Below are 14,557 nucleotides of genomic sequence, written 5' to 3' on the forward strand. Positions count from 1 at the left end.
AGTGGTTAGGACTCTGTTCTTCCAATGCAGGTGGCACAGGTCAATCCCTGGTAAGGGAACATAAATTCCACATGCCATGTGGTATGGCCAGAAAAACAAACAAAAGACTCTTATCTTCCTTTAGTCTCCCTCATATTTTGTAGTTACTTTTTCATAGTTGCCTCTCTTTGTTGTACCTAATATATAAGCCCTTTCATTGCTATGTGTCTTCATTTGTTCATCAGGGCTCCCATTTCATGTAAAACTTACATTAGATAAATCTGTATGCTTTTCTCCTCTTAATCTGTTTTACATCAATTTAATTCTCAGGCCCAGTCAGAGATCTTAAGAGGGTGAAAGCAAATTTTTTATTTCCTTGTAGCTACATGGGCTTCTCTGATAGCTCAGTTGGTAAAGAATCCACCTGCAATGCAGGAGACCCTGGTTTGATTCCTGGATCGGGAAGATCCCCTGGAGAAGGGATAGGCTACCCACTCCAGTATTCTGGCCTGAAGAATTCCATGGACTGCAGAGTCCACGGGGTGGCAAAGAGTCGGACACGACTGAGCGACTTTCACTTTCACTTACAGATACATACATATACATTTAAGTCTGCATTTATTTCTGCAAGTGTATTTATTATTCTCTATCCATCGACACCCATTGGGACACACAGATACCACAATTCCAACCCAGCACGGCAGATTTCAGTCTAATTTTCTCTTTCCATATTTGTAACTGAGAAGAATGCCCTCATCCCACCAAGGCTCTGACACATTATGACAGGCTCCTTTCCTGCACTGATGCCCTCCTTAACCCTCCTAGGCTACCCCATGTTGGGCTAACCCCTGCCCATGCAAGGTGGTTCTCCCATTATATGTCTTCCTTACCCCACTCAGGCTCAGAGTCCAATACCCTGCAAAGGGCCTTCTTTCTACACAGATGCCTTCCTCATCCATCTTGAGCTCTGATACCAGAGACAGGCCATCCCTCTGTACCGGCCACCCTCCTCACAGTGCGGGCTCTGAGTCCATGCTAGTGGCCCCCACTCTGGCTTTGACTGTCTGTGGCTGGTAATTCCCTGCATGGACACCCTTGTCATGCTGCTTGTTCTCCAAACTCCTGATTCCCACCCCCGACTCCATCATGTAGAAGCCTTTCTCTCCATCCTGCAGAGGCTGACCCCTCTCCCCATGCGGAAACCCTGCTCAGTCTTGACTCTGCTCTGGAACACAGCTGTTCTCTGTCTCAGGCACAGAACTGCGTTTTTGATCCCACTTAATGGCTTCTGGGCACAATTGCTAGGGAAGGGAAAGGGGAAGGCTAAGAAGAGCCCAGTGACTGTTTTTAATATTTATCAGTTGTAACACACAATGCTGATTGCCTTCTCAATAACCATTCTTTCCATCATCTTTTGTTACAGCCAAAAGAATTCTAACTGCCCAGCTAAACTTACTGATGCCCCCCTCTCAGCACGCAGCTTTGCTTCTTCCTCAGAGGATACATAGGCTTTTCCAACTATTCTATCCACACCCCCAAAGGGACAAAATTACCTACATCTCCACAGTTCTCTATATTCTTTCCCATAATTTCCAGGCAATGATATTCTTTCTCTTGTGTGTGTACGTGCTTGCTAAGTTGCTTTAGTTGTGTCCAACTCTTTATGACTCACTGTAGCCCGCCAGGCTCCTCTGTCCATGGGATTTTCCAGGTAAGAATACTAGAGTGGGTTGCCGTGCCCTCCTCCAGGGAATCTTCCGAACCCAGGGAATGAACTTGCATCTTTTATGTTTGCTGCTCAGCTGTGTTCTATATCCTGTTTTCTCCCAGATTCTTAGGGAGTCAGCTTCATTAAAAGTTTTCATTCTTCCCTTTTTTTGAAAATTCTGAATTCTTATTAGTTCTTTCCTTTAAGCAGAAACATGGTCAAGTCTCTCTTATCAGATCAAATCAGTCGCTCAGTCGTGTCCAACTCTTTGCGACCCCATGAATCGCAGCACGCCAGGCCTCCCTGTTCATCACCAACTCCTGCAGTTCACTCAGACTCATGTCCATCGAGTCAGTGATGCCATCCAGCCATCTCATCCTCTGTCGTCCCCTTCTCCTCCTGCCCCCAATCCCTCCCAGCATCAGAATCTTTTCCAGTGAGTCAACTCTTCGCATGAGGTGGCCAAAGTACTGGAGTTTCAGCTTGAGCATCATTCCCTCCAAAGAATTCCCAGGGCTGATCTCCTTCAGAATGGACTGGTTGGATCTCCTTGCAGTCCAAGGGACTCTCAAGAGTCTTCTCCAACACCACAGTTCAAAAGCATCAATTCTTTGGTGCTCAGCCTTCTTCACAGTCCAACTCTCACATCCATACGTGACCACAGGAAAAACCATAGCCTTGACTAGACGAACCTTTGTTGGCAAAGTAATGTCTCTGCTTTTCAATATGCTGTCTAGGTTGGTCATAACTTTCCTTCCAAGGAGTAAGCGTCTTTTAATTTCACGGCTGCAGTCACCATCTGCAGTGATTTTGGAGCCCCCAAAAATAAAGTGTGACACTGTTTCCACTGTTCCCCATCTATTTCCCATGAAGTGATGGGACCAGATGCCATGATCTTCGTTTTCTGAATGTTGAGCTTTAAGCCAACATTTTCACTCTCCTCTTTCACTTTCATCAACAGGCTCTTGAGTTCCTCTTCACTTTCTGCCATAAGTGTGATGTCATCTGCATATCTAAGGTGACTGATATTTCTCCCGGCAATCTTGAATCCAGTTTGTGTTTCTTCCAGTCCAGTGTTTCTCATGATGTACTCTGCATATAAGTTAAATAAACAGGGTGACAATATACAGCCTTGACGTACTCCTTTTCCTATTAGGAACCAGTCTGTTGTTCCACGTCCAGTTCTAACTGTTGCTTCCTGACCTGCATACAAATTTCTCAAGAGGCAGGTCAGGTGGTCTGGTATTCCTATCTCTTTCAGAATTTCCCACAGTTTATTGTGATCCACACAGTCAAAGGCTTTGGCATAGTCAATAAAGCAGAAATAGATGTTTTTCTGGAACTCTCTTGCTTTTTCCATGATCCAGCAGATGTTGGCAATTGATCTCTGGTTCCTCTGCCTTTTCTAAAACCAGCTTGAACATCAGGAAGTTCACAGTTCACATATTGCTGAAGCCTGGCTTGGAGAATTTTGAGCATTACTTTACTAGCGTGTGAGATGAGTGCAATTGTGCGGTAGTTTGAGCATTCTTTGGCATTGCCTTTCTTTGGGATTGGAATGAAAACTGACCTTTTCCAGTCCTGTGACCACTGCTGAGTTTTCCAAATTTGCTGGCATATTGAGTGCAGCACTTTCACAGCATCATCTTTCAGGATTTGGAATAGCTCAACTGGAATTCCATCACCTCCACTAGCTTTGTTCGTAGTGATGCTTTCTAAGGCCCACTTGACTTCACATTCCAGGATGTCTGGCTCTAGGTCAGTGATCACACCATCGTGATTATCTGGGTCATGAAGATCTTTTTTGTACAGTTCTTCTGTGTATTCTTGCCACCTCTTCTTAATATCTTCAGCTTCTGTTAGGTCCATACCATTTCTGTCCTTTATCGAGCCCATCTTTGCATGAAATGTTCCTTTGGTATCTCTGATTTTCTTGAAGAGATCCTTAGTCTTTCCCATTCTGTTGTTTTCCTCTATTTCTTTACATTGATGGCTGAAGAAGGCTTTCTTATCTCTTCTTGCTATTCTTTGGAACTCTGCATTCAGATGCTTATATCTTTCCTTTTCTCCTTTGCTTTTGCTTCTCTTCTTTTCACAGCTATTTTTAAGGCCTTCCCAGACGGCCATTTTGCTTTTTTGCATTTCTTTTCCATGGGGATGGTCTTGATCCCTGTCTCCTGTACAATGTCACGAACCTCATTCCATAGTTCATCAGGCACTCTATCTATCAGATCTAGGCCCTTAAATCTATTTCTCACTTCCACTGTATAATCATAAGGGATTTGATTTAGGTCATACCTGAATGGTCTAGTGGTTTTCCCTACTTTCTTCAATTTAAGTCTGAATTTGGCAATAAGGAGTTCATGGTCTGAGCCACAGTCAGCTCCTGGTCTTGTTTTTGCTGACTGTATAGAGCTTCTCCATCTTTGGGTACAAAGAATATAATCAATCTGATTTCAGTGTTGACCATCTGGTGATGTCCATGTCTAGAGTCTTCTCCTGTGTTGTTGGAAGAGGGTGTTTGTTATGACCAGTGCATTTTCTTGGCAAAACTCTATTAGTCTTTGCCCTGCTTCATTCCATATTCCAAGGCCAAATTTGCCTGTTACTCCAGGTGTTTCTTGACTTCCTACTTTTGCATTCCAGGCCCCCAAACAAAGGTAAATCTTCCTCTATCAGAAAACATTTACTGTATACAATTTTTTGGATCCAATATAATTCTACTTCTTGGAATCACTTATTAATTTATCAAATATTTATGAGTACCTATGTGCCAGGCACGATGAATAAAATAAGCAGAAACAGCTATCATCCCTTCTTTCACGGAGCTTAATGAGAGAGACAAGTATCAATCAGATAATCACACAAATGAATGCATTATTGCCAATTGAAACCTTAATGATAAAATGAAAACTTATGTACTTATATTCACTGGAACCCATTCTAAACTCTTTCCATGCATTAATTTATGCTACATACATACACACATGTGCCATCATATCCAACTTTTTGCGACCCTTTGGGCCCACTAGATTCCTCTGTCCATGAAATTTCCCAGGCAAGAATACTAGAGTGGGTTATCATTTCCTCCTCCAGGAGATCTTCTTGACCCAGGGATCAAACCCACATCATCTGTGTCTCTTTGCAGGCAGCTTATTTACCTCCTGAGCCATCAGGGAAGCCCAATATGTATGTGTGTGTGTGTATATATATATATATATATATATATATATATAAATATATGTATAATATATATACATGAAAGTTGCTCAGTCATGTCTGACTCCTGGCTGGCTCCTCTGTCCATGGGGATTCTCCAGGCAAGAATACTGGAGTAGCTTGCCATGCCCTCCTCCAGGGAATCTTTCCAACCCAGGGATCAAACTCAGGTATCCTGCATTGCAGGCAGATTCTTTACCACCTGAGCCACCATGGAGGCTCAAGAATACTGGAGTGGGTAGCCTATCCCTTCTCTAGGGTATCTTCCTAACCCAGGAATCAAACTGGGGTCTCCTGCATTGAAGGTGGATTCTTTACCAGCTGAGTTACCAGGGAAGCATATATATATATATATATATATATATATATATATATATATATATGTAATTTTATTATGCCCACCACTATTATACACATTTGCAGACAATGAAAGTGAGTCAGAGAGAGGTTAAGTAACTTGTCCAATGTTGCATAGTCAATAAGTGATAGAGCTGGAATTCAAACCTCGATAACCTGGGCCCTGCTTTTAACCATTATGCTATACTGGTTCTCACAAGTAGCTATGAAGGAAAGGAAGAGAGATCAATGAGAATATCCAGCAAAGAAAACTGATTTAGACAGGAGCTCTCTGAGAAAGCAATACATTCACAAAACAATCATTTCACCTAGAGAGCAGAATGTGCAAAGGCCCTGAGGTGAGAGGGGGCACAGAACAGTGAAGAAATTGAAAGGCCAGTGTAACTAGAATGTAGAAAGTAAGGGGGAAGTGGGGTATTATGTAGTTAGTGAAGTAGTCCAGGCCATATTAGACATATGAAACAGGCATTCTTTGACCTTAAGGATTTTGTTTTTAATCCTAAGAGCAAGAAAAAGTCATGAAGATAAGGATTGGGGAAGAAAGGATCAGTTTCCTTTGAAAAGATTAACTGCGGTTTAAATGTTTATTTTATTTTTATTATTTATTTACTTGGCTGCACTGGGTCTTAGTTGCAGCATGTGAACTCTTAAGTTGCAGCCCGTGGAATCTAGTTCCCTAAGCAGGGATCAAACCTGGGCCACTTCATTGGGAGCTTAGAGTCTTAGCCTCTAAGCCACTGGACCAGCAGGGGAGTCCCTAACTGCAGTTTAGACAGTGGATTACGGGGGAGTCACAGTGCATGCAGAAAGGAGGATTGTGGTGACCATGGAAATGGAGAACAGTGGAAGGATTTGGGTTAAAACTTAGGGTCAAATTGACAGGACTGGCTAACAGACTGAATATGAATGGTAAGAAGTTGTGTTTTAAGGATGATCCTCTTCTGTATCTAATCTGTCAATATCTTCTAAATATCTTCCTTTCTAGTACAAAACACCATTTATTGAGATAGGAAATGTGGAAGAAGAAAAGGAGGTTTGGAGAAAAGAGGATTGAGTCTTGGACAGGCTGACATTGAGGTGCCTTTGAGACATTCTTCTGGAGATGTTAATTGATCTGGGCTATGGTTTTAGAAAAGGCAAATGAACCGGAGATCAAATTACCAACATCCACTGGATCATGGAAAAAGCAAGAGAGTTCCAGAAAAACATCTATTTCTGCTTTATTGACTATGCCAAAGCCTTTGACTGTGTGGATCACAATAAACTGTGGAAAATTCTGAAAGAGATGGGAATACCAGACCACCTGACCTGCCTCTTGAGAAACCTATATGCAGGTCAGGAAGCAAGAGTTAGAACTGGACATGGAACAACAGACTGGTTCCAAACAGGAAAAGGAGTACGTCAAGGCTGTATATTGTCACCCTGCTTATTTAACTTCTATGCAGAGTACATCATGAGAAACGCTGGGCTGGAGGAAGCACAAGCTGGAATCAAGAATGCCAGGAGAAATATCAGTAACCTCAGATATGCAGATGACATCAGCCTTATGGCAGAAAGTGAAGAAGAACTAAAGAGCCTCTTGTTGAAAGTGAAAGAGGAGAGTGAAAAAGTTGGCTTAAAGCTCAACATTCAGAAAACGAAGATCATGGCATCTGGTCCCATCACTTCATGGGAAATAGATGGGGAAACAGTGGAAACAGTGTCAGACTTTATTTTTGGGGGTTCCAAAATCACTGCAGATGGTGACTGCAGCCGTGAAATTAAAAGACGCTTACTCCTTGGAAGGAAAGTTATGACCAACCTAGATAGCATATTCAAAAGCAGAGACATTATTTTGCCAACAAAGGTTCATCTAGTCAAGGCTATGGTTTTTCCTGTGGTCATGTATGGATGTGAGAGTTGGACTGTGAAGAAAGCTGAGAGCCGAAGAATTGATGCTTTTGAGCTGTGGTATTGGAGAAGACTCTTGAGAGTCCCTCGGACTGCAAGGAGATCCAACTAGTCCATTCTAAAGGAGATCAGTCCTGGGTGTTCATTGGTAGGACTGATGCTGAAGCTGAAACGCCAATATTTTGGCCACCTGATGTGAAGAGTTGACTCACTGGAAAAGACTCTGATGCTGGGAGGGATTGGCGACAGGAGGAGAAGGGGACGAGAGAGGATGAGATGGCTCTATGGCCTCCCCAACTTGATGAACATGAGTTTGAGTGAACTCCGGGAGTTGGTGATGGACAGGGAGGCCTGGCGTGCTGTGATTCATGGGGTCGCAAAGAGTTGGATACAACTGAGTGACTGAAATGAACTGAATTGAAAGTCTCACACGCTAGTAAAGTAATGCTCAAAATTCTCCAAGCCAGGCTTCAGCAGTACGTGAACAGTGAACTTCCAGATGTTCAAGCTGGTTTTAGAAAAGGCAGAGGAACTAGAGATCAAATTGTGAACATCCGCTGGATCGTCGAAAAAGCAAGAGAGTTCCAGAAAAACATCTATTTCTGCTTTATTGACTATGCAAAGCCTTTGACTGTGTGGGTCACAATAAACTGTGGAAAATTCTGAAAGAGATGGGAATACCAGACCACCTGACCTGCCTCTTGAGAAACCTATATGCAGGTCAGGAAGCAAGAGTTAGAACTGCACATAGAACAACAGACTGGTTCCAAATAGGAAAAGGAGTGCGTCAAGGCTGTATATTGTCACCCTGCTTATTTAACTTCTATGCAGAGTACATCATGAGAAACACTGGGCTGGAAGAAGCACAGGCTGGGATCAAGATTGCAGGGAGAAATATCAGTAATCTCAGATATGCAGATAACACCACCCTTATGGAAGAAAGTGAAGAGGAACTAAAAAGCCTCTTGTTGAAAGTGAAAGAGGAGAGTGAAAAAGTTGGCTTAAAGCTCCACATTCAGAAAACTAAGATCATGGCATCTGGTCCCGTCACTTCATGGGAAATAGATGGGGAAACAGTGTCAGACTTTATTTTTGGGGGCTCCAAAATCACTGCAGATGGTGATTGCAGCCATGAAATTACAAGATGCTTACTCCTTGGAAGGAAAGTTATGACCAACCTAGATAGCATATTCAAAAGCAGAGACATTAGTTTGCCAACAAAGGTCCATCTAGTCAAGGCTATGGTTTTTCCCGTGGTCATGTATGGATGTGAGAGTTGGACTGTGAAGAAAGCTGAGCACCAAAGAATTGATGCTTTTGAGCTGTGGTGTTGGAGAAGACTCTTGAGAGTCCCTTGGACTGCAAGGAGATCCAACTAGTCCATTCTAAAGGAGATCAGTCCTGGGTGTTCATTGGTAGGACTGATGCTGAAGCTGAAACTCCAATACTTTGGCCACCTCATGCGAAGAGTTGACTCATTGGAAAAGACCCTGATGCTGGGAGGGATTGGGGGCAGGAGAAGAAGGGGACGACAGAGGATGAGATGGCTGGATGGCATCACTGACTTGATGAACATGAATTTGAGTGAACTCGGGGAGTTGGTGATGGACAGGGAGGCCTCGTGTGCTGTGATTTATGGGGTTGCAAAGATTCGGACATGACTGAGCAACTGAACTGAACTGAACTGAAAGTCATATACTTGGGAGTTATCATTGTATGGATGGCACATGAAGGTGCAGCATGATGAGTTTGCCCAGGGGAACAAAAACTTATTGAGAAGGGGGTCTAGAGCATATTTCATAAAGCCCAACATTGAGTAAGTCTGAGTGCAGCAAAGGGCTAACTTAGTAGACCTGTATTACTCAAACCCTGCACAGTCAAAAGAAGGGCTTGTTTTCAGAACTAGTCCTTGATTGATTCCTGGGAGATAACCTCTCAGCCCTTGGACTACTCTGCCTAACAAGAGTCCTAGGTATATGTGAGGCCTTGGGCCATACTCTATTACTTTGGCTGAATCAGTGTGATTTATGCTGAATGCCTGTTTTAGCATGCTTGAGGCCTTGGGCTATGATGTATCAGTTTGACCTCTGCCGGTTGGAATTCAAACAGCTGAGGTCAGTTATGTGGGTGATCCCATACCTTATGGGACAAACTCTCCCCCACAGTAAAAACCCTGTATACCAAGGCTTGGGTGAACTTGCCTGTTTGGTAACACTTCACAAAATGTCACAAATCATTGCTGGGAGAATTAGTGCATGCAACTTCATTGGGAGGAGACACCTGGAATTTGTGCTTGTTTTCTTGTGGACTTTTCTCCATGCACCTTTTACCTTTGCTGATTTTAATTTGTTCATTTCACTGTAATATACCATAACCATGAGTATACCAGCTTTTTTGAGACCTTTGAGTTCTTCTAGTCTGTACTTAGGGACCCCAACACAGTTTGTAAAAGAAAAACAGCAGTAGAAGAATGTGGTGTCATGAAAACCACGGGAGAAAGTGATTCTAGAAGAGAGAATGGTCGAAGATATGAAATCCCACTGAGAAGACAAATAAGGTTAGGAAAAAATACATCTACTGGATTTAAAAAAACATGGAGGTCCTTAATGACCTTAGCAAGAGCTGTTGGAAATGGAAGCCATGCCAGAGGAGGTTGAGGAGTAAGTGGGATGTGAGGAAACAGAACTTTAGAAACAAATCTGAAAAACAGATTGCACATTAATTTATCTTTATTTGTAGTGGCAAAAATATCAAGCACAATCTAGTTATTTAATAACCTAATAACTTTTATTTACATATTAATTTTTTTACAATGGCTATACTTGTTGAATCAGCAATTCTATCTTTAGGAATATTCAGAAAAAATAACTATAGACATGCAAAGTATTATTCATTGCAATGCTTATCACAATATTATTTATAATAGCAAAAAAGGAAAATAACCTTATTGTGTGACAACAGAGAGCTAATACACCACAGTACACTCACATTATGAAGTCTGTTTATTATCTAAATTGGAATGTATCTTACTGGTTGCAAGAAATAATATGTGTGAAATCACTTTACAAATTGTAAATTGCTGTTTAGATGTTGTTTTTATTATTGGGATTAAGCATGTGCCTTGGAAGGCTTTAGAAATATAGAAAAGCCGAAGAGCTAGAAATTAGACTTCTGTCATTTGTCCCTCTTTTCTTGGTACTCTGCGCATGAGGGCTAAGTCACTTGTCGTATCAGAGTTTTTGCGACCATATGGACTACAGCCAACCTCTGTCCTTGGAATTCTCCAGGTAAGAATACTGGAATGGGATGCTATGCTCCCATTCTCCAGGGGATCTTCCAAACCCAGGGATTAAATTTACGTCTCTTATGTCTCCTGCATTGGCAGGCAAGTACTTTACCACTAGCACCGCCTGGGAAGACTTTTCTTGGTACTAGCGGATTTCAAACTCAGAAAACAGAGCACCAGGAAATCAAAGTGCACTTTGCCCAACATCATGAAATGCTGAGAAAGGAATTTTATTTTTTCTAAGATTTTGTTTTTAATTATCTTAAGCCTTATGATGACATAAGTTACAAATTTGCGCTGATGGCATACCTCCTGTACTTTAATCCTTCTAATGAGTTTGCAAAAATATTATTACAAATCACAATGTACAGGAGTTTTACAGTTTCATGTGTTTTTGAATAGTCGTTTAAAGACAACCCTGAATTATAATTCAGTCTAATACTGAAAGGATTTACAAGCAAAGTTTAACTTGCTCATATCCTGTCACATCAACTTTTAAAAGCATCTGCTATTATAGGTCATCAATAAAATGTGAAGTGTTAAATATTCTTTGATATCTTACATAAACCACACTAAAATGCCTTTCATTAAGTAAAAGGCAACATTTTATTTTCTTTTTGACTGTACTGCATGGCTTGTGGGATCTTATTAACAGTTCCCTGAGCAGGGATTGAATCCAGGCTCTCATCAGTGAGACTGCAGAATCCTAGTCACTGGACCACCAGGGAATTCCCAAAAGGCAAAATTTTAAATATAGGGAATTTTGGATTGGCAGAGTTAAGACCAAAATGATAAAGAGGACATTGCTACCTTATCTCCAACCCTTTACAGTCTAATGAACAAAAATTGAAATGCAGGTGAATCTTGCTCAATTCTGTGGGACACTAAAGGGATTTCCCAGTATTTAAATATTGATTTTATGTTCATATAATCAGTTCTATAAATCTAAATTAAAACCAGTCTCCTATAGGTTTTAAAATGGCATTCAGCATTTCTTTGAAAAGTTGGACATTACCAGTCAAACCTTTAGAAGTGATAGTACTTGTTGAATTGGAATTACTATCAAAATTCAGCTGAATATATTTAACCACAGCCAATCTTATTTAAATCAGGACTGTCCAAGAGAAATATTCTATCAGACATTCACAATCTGAATTCTGGTATATGCGATCAATTTAAATGTTACACGTTAAGAGTTGAGATTTGGGTTTTGAAGAAATAAGGCAGTGGGGCAACTACTACTCATTAAAAGCTCTGAGATAGGCTATCAAGTCTGCCCTTTCTGATTTCTTAACTAGCCAAGATTATGTTTGTTCCAGGGATGTACTTCTTGGGATCCTCCAAATACCCTTCTCCCAGGTGATGCCTTTGTTCTTGTTGGCATCAGTGTAAGAGAATCCAGGGGCCTGACCTGTCTTCCATCCAGACCATTCCTGTACTTCCTTTGATTTTCCACAGTGGAGCAGTGGGCATATTTCTGGACAAAAATTGCCCTTCTCAACATCACCCATTTAAATTTTGGTCTTTTGACACATGCATTAGGAAGGTCCTTGTTACGAAACTGAACTTTCTGATAAGTCCAAAGACATGCTAAACCAAGGTACATATGCTTATGCCCCTGTGTTCAGAGAAGTGAACTTTAACTCACAAAATGTCACCTTTATATCCTCTAGTCTCACCCACTCATGATGGTAAGCATGGTGCATTAACAGAAATGCCCCAAATCTTAACTGCAGTTCAGCATTCCTCTGCTGGTCTTTGTGAATTGCTTCCAATCCTGCTGACAACCAAGGCTGCTCTGTCCAAGAGTGGTAGAACTGGCCATTGCAAACCTTCATGGTACTCTTGGGCTACTCTGCCTCACTGCTGCCAACCTCTTGTACCCAGCTCATGAATTATGCCCTCACCATGGCTCACTCCCAGTGCTCTTTCTCTTTTCTGGATAGCTGGAAACTTCTTTCTTCTTCTGGTTACCAGCAACATCGCAGTTTTCTCCACAGCCAGAGCTACTAGGCACTGATTGAATCTCTCTTCATTTCAGAACTGTGTTTTTCTTACAATGTTCTTGCAAGGCAGTTGGAGTAAAAGATAGCCAAAGTCAGGGAAATGGTGGGATCCTTATATCCACTGCTCAGTTCAGTCCACAGTATGGTTTCTTTTGAGATTTTTCTCTCAGGTACCTTTGTTTCTACCTCCAGTTGTGTTCCCTTCATGAACCTTTGGGTCTACTTTTACATTCATTTCATGTTTACCATGTGCCAGGTACTGTTGTTCATTGTTCAGTCACTAAATTGTGTCCCAACTCTTTGCTACCCTATAAACTGCAGCACGCCAGGCTTCCTTGTCCTCCACTATCTCTCGGAATTTGCTCAAACTGTCCATTGAGTCGGTGATGTCACCCAACCATCTTATCTTCTGTCACCCATTTTTCCTCCTGCCCTCAATCTTGGAGCTTCAGCGTCAGTCCTTGCAGTGAATATTCAGGACTGATTTCCTTTAGGATTGACTGGTTTGATCTCCTTGCAGTTCAAGGGACTCTCAAGAGTCTTCTCCAGTACCACAGTTTGAAAGCATCAATTCTTCAGCACTCAGCCCTCTTTATGATCTGACTCTCATTTATATATGTATATATGTATACATACACATATACACACTTTTAATGTAGTGACTTAAGTCAATAAAATGTGATACAGGACTGTATCTCTTCCTAGTAATGTTATATACATCTATGTCTATACAAACTAAAAAAAAACCCACTACCAGTCATCTCATTAAGAGACATTCCCAATTAACATTTTACTTTTCATGTTTATTATTATTTAATGAAGTGGAACACTTTTGATTATGTACTTTTTAAATGGACGATGCTTGTTAAACCACCTGTTTACCTTTCCACTGGGTAGATTTAAAATTAATGTGACAACTGAAAAATGTTAGTAATGCAAAATGTCAGAAATGGCAGTCTCTGCAACTATTTACACTCTTGATGAAAATTTTTAAGGATCATCTTAAATTGTTTGAGGTGAGAAAGCAGTTTTTCAAAGTTCTTTTCCAAGACACAAAAGTTTAGCATGTTGAAGGCCATCATCTCTGTATGTGACCGGCTCCTTTAATTTTTTAATCTCCTCTTCAACTTCTCTTTGCCTCTGTCAAGTCACTCCAGTCACACAGACTGTAACAAGCTAAGAATCTGTCTACCTCAGGCCCTTTGTACTTACTGCTTTTCCTGATTAGAACACTCTTCTGCAAGAGAACCAAAGCTTGATCAACAGAGGACTTCCCCAATCATTTCTAATCTGAATTCTTTTTTCCCCTTCATAGCTTTTATCATTCCCTGCATATATTTACGTCACTCTTCCCCCAGACTGCAAACTCCTTGAAAGGGTCTCCTTTGTTTCCTGCTGCAATCCTAGCATCTCTAAAACATTACCTGTCACACAGTAAGAGGTCACTGTTTTGAACAAATAAATGAAAAATGTCTCGAGGTGGCTTATTGTAAGAACTTATACCAGCTCAAGAATAACATTTCTTGGGAACACTGTCTGAAAAGGAAAGTACTTCATGATCTGAACATTAAAACAGCCATAGTACTTGTTTCCCAAATAAAGACAACCCTTCCTGAAAGCTGCTATTACCTACACTTGTTAGGGCATTTGCGACTCAACTCACGCCCGGACACTAAGTGGGACTCTGAAGACATAATATTGGTTAGAGCGTGACTTCTCAAACTGACGCCCATCAGTCAGTCGAAGTGCTTTCAACATTCATCAGCTCTCCCCCACTTCCTGATGCAGGTCTGGGGTGTGGTCCTGGCACATCTCCGCTCTGAAAAAGCCTCTCAGTTGATTGGTTTTCTGATGCGTAGCAACGGCAGAGAAACAATCACCTTAAGAAGCTAAAAATAGCGGTTAAAGAGTTTTTTTTTTCTTCACTGAGTTTTTTCAGCCTATTTCTGGTACGCCGCCAGTTAAAAACAAATATCCTCCCTTTACTGCTCCCGAGAGATACAATCATCCAAAGGAACGCGGCCAATTAAAGCACAGAGACCCAGGAGGCCCGGGAGTCTAACCCCGCGCGGAGGGAGGTTTCCGCGGAGATGCGCCCACCCTGGGAACCGC

The 14,557-nt window shown here is 41.5% G+C and overlaps 1 pseudogene; it reads right to left on the bottom strand.

Annotated features, from left to right (window-relative positions):
* Positions 1 to 9,875: 9,875 nt before the first annotated feature.
* On the bottom strand, positions 9,876 to 12,809 carry LOC112585585 (annotated as a pseudogene).
* Between the last annotated feature and the right edge of the window lie 1,748 nt (positions 12,810 to 14,557).

The sequence above is a fragment of the Bubalus bubalis genome, chromosome 6 (assembly GCF_019923935.1).
Source record: "Bubalus bubalis isolate 160015118507 breed Murrah chromosome 6, NDDB_SH_1, whole genome shotgun sequence".
NCBI lineage: Eukaryota > Metazoa > Chordata > Mammalia > Artiodactyla > Bovidae > Bubalus > Bubalus bubalis.